The sequence below is a fragment of the Ursus americanus genome, chromosome 16 (genome assembly GCF_024610735.1).
Source record: "Ursus americanus isolate L20-20 chromosome 16, mUrsAme1.1.p, whole genome shotgun sequence".
NCBI classification, from domain to species: Eukaryota; Metazoa; Chordata; class Mammalia; order Carnivora; family Ursidae; genus Ursus; species Ursus americanus.
In genome coordinates this window covers 17,103,969-17,112,275 of record NC_142142.1, presented here as the reverse complement: position 1 = coordinate 17,112,275, position 8,307 = coordinate 17,103,969, and positions in this window count along the sequence as shown.

The following is an 8,307-nucleotide window of genomic DNA, read 5'->3' as shown; positions in this document are numbered from 1 at the left end:
ATGAGCAAGGGGAGGGGAAATGTGCGGTAAAAGGGCGGGGCCGTTGAAAAAAACAGGCGTGATTGGCTCAGCCAGCAACGTCACAAGCCCCGCCTTCGGCCCTTGCGCAGGACGTCCTGGCACCGCCTTCTTCTACGGACCCTACCCGGGCTTTCGCAACACCTCCTGTTCAGAGGTGCGGTAAAAAAGACGGCCCCTCTCATTGGCGGATTCATAAGAGACTGTTCGGTCATTTGTTACCATAACAACCCATTCAGGGAGGCCAATAGGCTTGGGGGAGGCTGTTCCCGAGGCCCAACCCAACCAGTTTAAGGGGAAAGCTCAGCCGTTCCCCCACTTCGTCCCTCCCTCCGCAATCCCCTAGCCACTGAGCGGTTCCGTCAATCATTCTCCCTCCCGTCTGCCCCGGCGGCCGCGTTAGGGGAGTGGGGGCTGAGAGGAGCGAAGGCTTTTCGCCCGCCTCACCCCACCTTGCGGCTCGCGATTCAGGTGCTCCCGAGAGCCAGGGAGGGTCCAGTTTCGGGGCAGAGTGTCCCTCCTGGAACTGAGACCCGGAGTGAGACGCTGAATTTACCCCGGACCTGGGAAGAGTCGTTGGAGATAGACTCCAGCACGGTGCTTCCCACATCTACAAACAAAAACACCTAGGCCGGCTTTCTTGAGTCGACTCCCCGGGAAAATGCTTTTATTTAGAGGTTGTGTGCGAAAGGCTTTTCCCTAGGGATTTGGAGATCTTAGGAGCCTACAGGAAGGGTTTCACACAACGGCCACAGACAGCCTCGAGCCTGAAAGCTTCTCTCTCTTAGTCTTCACTTTGAAATAGCCTAAGAATACTCTATTTGGGGCACGTAGGAAAAAAAATACGTTTTACTTGCAAGTCTTTGGCCAGACTTCTGAAATCCTTTGGAAGCTGGTGACGATGATCTCGAAACACAAAGCGTTCAAATAGTTTTGCCATGGAGCTTTATCATAGCACAATAAACTAAAAAGGTGTGTTTTGTTGCGTGTGTGTGTGTTTTATTGACTAGATGGTAACCTAAATGTAGTCTAAAAAAAGGTGTTAATTACAAAAATTTGCTTCACGATTTTCCTCCTTTGACTACTAGGCTCTGCAGAGATACTTTGTTACCCAGGAGAAACCGCTCTTAATAAGTGAATTCCTGTATTTGTCCCATATAAAGTAACATTTTCATGTCTTATTTTTGTTTGGCTTTGAGTTTTTTAAAGCAGCTTTATTGAAGTATAATACATTGTAAACTGCGCATACATAAAATGTACAAGACTTTGACATATCGTGCTTGCACGTGATACCTCATATGAATGAGAAGTAAAACCTGGGGAAGAGAGCTTGTCTTTTCTCATTTGAAGCTAAGAAATATTGTTAAATAAGTTTTATTGATTTCAGTAATTTTGTACCATTGTTAGTGTTGATAGTAGTTAATTAATTAATTAATTAATTAATTTAAGTAGGCTCCAGCCCAGCGTGGAGCCCAGGGGCCTGAACTCACCACCCGCATATGAAGACCTGATGAGAGCCAGTTGTCTAACTGAGCGTTTGTGGCTGTATTTAGAAGTAATAGACACAGTTAAAATAAAGGAACTTTCAAAGTTTCTGCTCTCTGGAGGGAAATGTGGAAGTAAAATAGGCCTCCAATAGTTTTCCTTGTAATTTTAAAGGTGAATTTATTTACTAAACTTTGAGTTATAAAAGCTGTGTGCTTTTCATTATTTTTTAATTACCTGTTAACAACCAAGTGTGCTTTAAAAAAATTTTTCAGGGGTGCCTGGGTGGCTCAGCCAGTTAAGCACCCAAACTCTTGAACTTCAGCTTGAACACCATGAACTTCGGCTCAGGTTGTGATCTCAGGGTCCTGAGATCCAGCCTTTCCTCTGGCTCTGCACTCAGTGGGGAGTCGGCTTGAGAATTCTCTCTCCCTCTCCCTCTGACCTTCCATCCTGCTTGTGTGGCTTGTGCTCTCTCTCTCTCAAATAAATACATAAAATCATTTTTAAAATTAAAGGTTTATTTATTTATCTGCGAGAGAGAGTGCATGCACACAAGTGGGGGAAGGGGTAGAAGGAGAAAATATCAAAGCAGACTGGCTGAGCAAGGAGACCAACACGGAGCTGGATCTCACGACCCATGAGATCAGGACCTGAGCAGAAACCAAGAGTCAGAGGCTTAACCGGCTGAGCCACCCAGGAGCCCCAATAAATAAATCTCTAAAAAAATAAAATAAAGGGGCAGCTGGGTGTCTCAGTCAGTTAAGCATCTGCCTTCTGCTCAGGTTATGATCCCAGTCCTGAGATTGATCCCAGCATTGGGCTCTCTGCTTAGTGGGGAGCCTGCTTCTCCCTCTTCCTCTGCCTGCCGTTCCCCCTGCTTGTGCTCTGTCACTCTCTCTCTGTCAAATAATTAAATAAAATCTTTAAAAAATAGGGGCACCTGGGTGGCTCAGTCGTTAAGTGTCTGCCTCCCGCTCGGGTCGTGATCCCAGGATCCTGCTGTTCCCCTGACTTGTGCTCTCTCTCTCTCTCTCTGTCAAATAAATAAATAAATCTGAAAAGAAAAAACAAATTTAAAAAGTAAATTAATTTAATGAAATAAAAAAATTAAAAAGGTTTTCAAAGGTCTTATTTGGCTTTTATTGTTCCTTCACACAGTGCACAGAATAAATGATATATGCTTGGCATTTAAATCAAATCTGTGTACCTTCAAAAGACAGGGAAACCTCAAGAGCTTTAGCAATCTTTTTCAAATCATGTCCTAAATTACAACAAGAATCTTCTTTGTTTGTTTATTTTATTTTTAAGTAAGCTCTGTGCCCAACGTGGGGCTTCAACACACAGCCACCGATTAAGAGTTGCACAATCTACCAACTAAGCTAGCCAGGTGCCCCAAGAATTTTTTTTTTTTTTGTATCCTCAGGACAGACCACAGATTAGATAATCAGTATTTTAAATATACAAATGAATGAATACAAACTTCTCCCATGAAAGATTCAGTGCCAATTCTTTCATCAGAATATGCAACTAATGCACTCTTTGCACCAACCTTAAGCCCCAGTTATCTGCCCTCTCTATGCTAGGTGCAGTGGTAAACATGGTAGGCCCTTAGCCTGGCCTTAATGAAGTTTATAGTCCAATTATAATCTCATGGAATAATATGAAAAAGTACTGCATCTGACAAGGAAATAGTGGGTTTACCAGAGCTGTTTTCAAAAATCAAACCCACTAATTATTGTGTTTCCACAAAATATGAAGCCTTTCCATTTTTTTGACGAAGATAACTATACTCCTCTGTTGGCTCACAGAATGTTTACAAGAGGAGTTAAATCCTCCCAAAACAACCTCTGTTCTAGGCAATCAAGTACCCTTCTGGTGTAAATAATTAATTAGCACTGCCAGCAGGTGGAACTTCCCCTTTAGTATGTGAATCCAGTGTGTGTAAATAATATGCAGGAATAATATCTACATTCATTTATACATTTTACACACACACACACACACACACACACACACAGTTGACCTGTGAATAACACAAGGGTTTGGAGCACCAACCACCTGCATGGAGGAAAATCTATATATAACTTTAACTCCCCATATACTTAACTACTAATAGCCTGCTGTTGACCAGAAGCCTTACCCATAACATAAACAGTCAATTAACACATACTTTGTATGTTAGATGTATTCTATACTGTAGTCTTACAATAAAGTAAGCTGGAGGGGGAAAAATGTTAAGAAAATCATAAAAAAGAGAAAAGACATTTATAGTACTGTAAAAAATCCACCTATAAGTGGACCCACACAGTTCAAACCTGTGTTATTCAAGTGCCAACTGTACTATGCGTGTGTGTGTATATATATAAAATATTTACACATTATACATAATATATATATTCTTACTAAAAACATGAACAAGATTTAGACTAAAAACATGAACAAGCTTTTTACCTACTTAAACATTCTAAAAAAAAAAAGATTTTTGGGGGCGCCTGAATGGCTCAGTCAGTTAAGTGTCTGCCTTCAGCTCAGGTCATGATCCCAGGGTCCTGGGATCGAGCCCCGCGTCAGACTCCCTCCTCAGTGGGGAGCCTGCTTCTCCCTCTCCCTCTGCTCCTCCCCCTGCTTGTGCTCTCTCTCTCTCTCTTTCTCTCTAAAATAAATAAATAAAATCTTTAAAAATAAATAAATAAAAATCCTTATTTTTTGAGAGATCCTTTGAGAGAGAGAGTGATAAAGCACGAGCAGGGTGCAGGGTAGAGGAAGAGGGAGAAGCAGACTCCCAGCTGAGCAGGGAGCCTGACATGAGCCTCATTCAATCAAAGGACCCCAGGATCAGAACCTGAGCCAAAGGCAGATGCTTAACTGACTGAGCCACCCAGACACCTACCTATTTAAACATTCTTCATTGTTTACACATTTTATGATTACAAAAGTAATTCATGCTTATTCTAAAAAATTCAAATACAAGTATATGAGTAAAAAATGAAAGTTCTCCCTCTCTGCCCTCGGCAACAGGATAACTACTGTTCACAATCCAATGTGCATCCTTCCATGCCTTTTTCAATGAACACACAAACAAGATGTGTATAACTTTTTATTTTTGATCTTTACTAAAATAGGATTATTATATGTAGTTTACTACTTGCTTTTTTTTTTCTTTTTTTTTTTTAATGATTTTTTTTATATTATGTTAGTCACCATACAGTACATCCCCGGTTTCCGATATAAAGTTCGATGATTCATTAGTTGCGTATAACACCCAGTGCACCATGCAATACGTGCCCTCCTTACTACCCATCACCGGTCTATCCCATTCCCTCACCCCCCTCCCTACTACTTGCTTTTTAAGCTCAAGGTATCATGGACATTCTTTCATGAGCGGTCCTAAAACTATGTAATTCAAAACATTTGTTTTTCAAGTTTATGGTTTAGGAAGGTACCTATCACAAGAATAGAGCCATTCTGGTGTTAGCTCTAAAGGAGACTCTAAAATAGTCAATGAATATTTGTTGACTGATCCAGACCTTCGATTTCAATTTCACCTTGCTTGTCCCTGTTTTATTCCTCTGGTTCAAATAGGCAAATACAGGATTAGCTGAGAACCTACAATAGAGGTTGGGCTTGACATTACAGAGTTTAGAGATAGGGATTATCAGGCAGGCAGGCTGACTGACAATTCAAATGATGTGAAAACCAGTTCATAGTTTGGGGGCTTAAAATTTTTATTTTGTCAGCAACACTAGTTTTAGCAATCTTTTCACATTTTCAGAAAAATATGACTGAGTGGAAATAATTTCTCAATTTAAATGTTGCCCCTATGTATTTATCTTAACCATTTGTCATTTCCTTCCAGTTGTGGATCAAAAAGCATAAGAACATGCAGCAAAGGAATACTAACAGAAAACCTCCCAAATATTATTTCATAACAAAGTATAGATAGATTTTCTCACAAAAAAAGCCTGTTCATTTTTTCAGTTGTTCATTCAGCATGACCCCTGCTGTCAGGGAGCTCATAGTCTGCTGGGTGAGATAAACAATTAAACCAACAATTTCCGTAGAGGATGACAAGAGTCATACCCTAGAGTGTGAAAAGATAGCAGCATAGACTGGGAGCATGAAGGAAGCCTCTAAATCAGACAGGAGTGAATTGGAGTACCTAGATTGAGGAAGAAAGGGGCAAAACAAAACAAAACAAACCCAGAGGTAGATCAAGGTTCTGTGGAGCTCAAAGCATATACAATTTGGAAGATATTCTTGGATAAAACAAACACAATATTTTAAATATAAGATTTTATGGCCCACGTAAGGGAAGTTTCACTGGTTTCACTGTATATCCACCTGTTTGAAGAGACCTGTTCAAAGGAAATAGATCTTTGAGATCTGTAGATCAAAATGTGTATAGGAGAGTTTATGAGATAAGAATCGATCATAAGTAACCTCTTACGAGCTTTATAGTACAGGAAATGGGAGTCCACTGAAGGATTTTTATGGGGAAGTGGCCAGTCGTTTGTATCAAAAAGATAATTCTGGCAGTGCCGGATTTGGTAAAAATTAAATTACTGTTCTTTAAAAACACTTGGGGCTCTCTTCTTTGTGTGTTTAAGTGGAAAATGAGGTAGCTATCGTACAGTGTAAATTTCATGGGGGTAAAGTGCATATATGTAGCACAGTGTTATTTTGACATGCAGGTTTGTTTATAAAGTTTACTCTGAGAATTACACGAATTAGTTTTAATTAACTGCATCGCTTTCTAAAATTCATTTCCCGGACTGTATGGTGGTTGAAATTCTTGTGAGTCAAAATAAAAAGCTCTCTTCTTCTTATCACTTAAGGAGTTTTCTGGTACTGACTTTTGCTTTGAGAGGCCCAGTTCATCTAATTCCAAGACTGTTCTGTGCCAGGAAATAATTTAGGCCAGTCAAGAATAGAGCCTGTTATCAGATAACTGAATGTGTACATGTATTGCTTAGAGAAACCATAGCTCAGAATAGTGGTACAAAGCATGGAGTCTGATAAAATGGTTTCACTCCTGTCTGCAGCAGTTTCTTAGTCCGATGACTCTAAGACAGTCACCAACTTCCTTAAGGCCCCATTTTCTTATATATAAAAAGGAATTAATGACAATTCTCACCTTATAAGGTTATTGCGAGGATGAAATGAGATGATATACTTTTGTATGACTTTACCATGGTATATTTGACCCAGCAATTCCACTTCTAAGAACACAAAACAGATTTACTCACACAGGAAATAAAATGTGTAGAAGAGTATTCATTTTGGCACGGCTTGAAGTTGCAACTAATTGAAAACTATGGAAATATCCATTAGCAGGAAACAGGTTAAATTAAGGCCCATCTGTGCAATAAAACAGCAGTTCTCAAACTCTTTGCCTCAGGACCATGTTACACTCTTAAAAATGATTGAGGGCCCCAAACAGCTTTAGTTTATATGGATTACATCTATCAATGTTTATCATTTTAGAAATTAAAACTTAGAAATTTTAAAAAAAATATTTATTCATTTAAAAATAGCAATTATAAACCCTTTACATGGAATATAAACAACATATTTTAAGAAATAACTCTATTTTCCAACACGCACAAAATATCAATAAGAAAAGTGGTATGGTTTATATTTTTGCAAATCTCTTTAATGCCTGGTTTAATAGAAGACAGCTGGATTTTTATGTCTGCTTCTGTGTTCATTCTGTTGCAATAACACAGGACATGTAGGCTCTGGAAAACTCCACTGTACTCTGGTGGGAGTAAAAAAGGAAAATAACATCTTGGTGTTATTATAAATATAATTTCTACCTCAACACCCTCCTATCATTTTGAGAATGACTGCATGGGAATATTACATGGCTTTTTAAAAGAATGAGGAAGCACTTTATGTATTACTATAGAATGATCGCTAAGACTCATTGCTAAGTGAAAGAGAAATAAAAGCAAGGTACAGAACCCTGTAACAGTATTTTTTTAAAGATTTTATTTATTTATTTGACATAGATAGCAAGAGAGCACAAGCAGGGGGAACAGTAGAGGGAGAGGGAGAAGCAGGCTCCCCACTGAGCAGGGGGTCCGATGTGGGGCTCGATCCCAGAACCCTGGGATCATGACCTGAGCTGAAGGCAGATGCTTAACCATCTGAGCCACCCAGGCGCCCCTGAGAACCCTGTAATAGTATATTAACAGTGCATTCAGTTTAAAAAGTCAGGGAAACAGAACATATCCATAGAAGTACATATTATGTTTATATGTACAGGTAATATTACTGAAAGAATATGGTAAAAAAAAAAAACTGGTAATTAATTGTCTCTAGATGTGCAGCCTTGGAAACAGGGTAAGAAGGAAGCTTCTTACTTCATTTGTTCTCTTTGCCTTTTGAACTTTCTCCCTTATGAAAATATTAACTAATCAAAAAAATTAGATTTGTTTTTAAAGGAGGAGATGACATATATACTTTTCACAGTGCCTGGCAGATGCTTAATAAATTATACATAGTGCCTTTCTATTTTGAGGTAAAATAATTATTTTAAAAGCTTTTTAGCAATCGGCAAAATGTAAAACAATTGAAAATCTTTTATTCTGAATATACACATTCTTATTAAACTGACTTAGAATTAAATACACAAAATCTAAACATCCTGGTAATTGAGGGTTTTTTTTTTTTTTAAGATCTTATTTGTTTATTGGAGAGAGAGCAAGAGCACATGAGCAGGAGGAAGAGCAGGGGGAAGGAGAAGGAGGGGAAAAGAATCGTAAGCAGACTCCACACTGAGCACAGAGCCTGATGTGA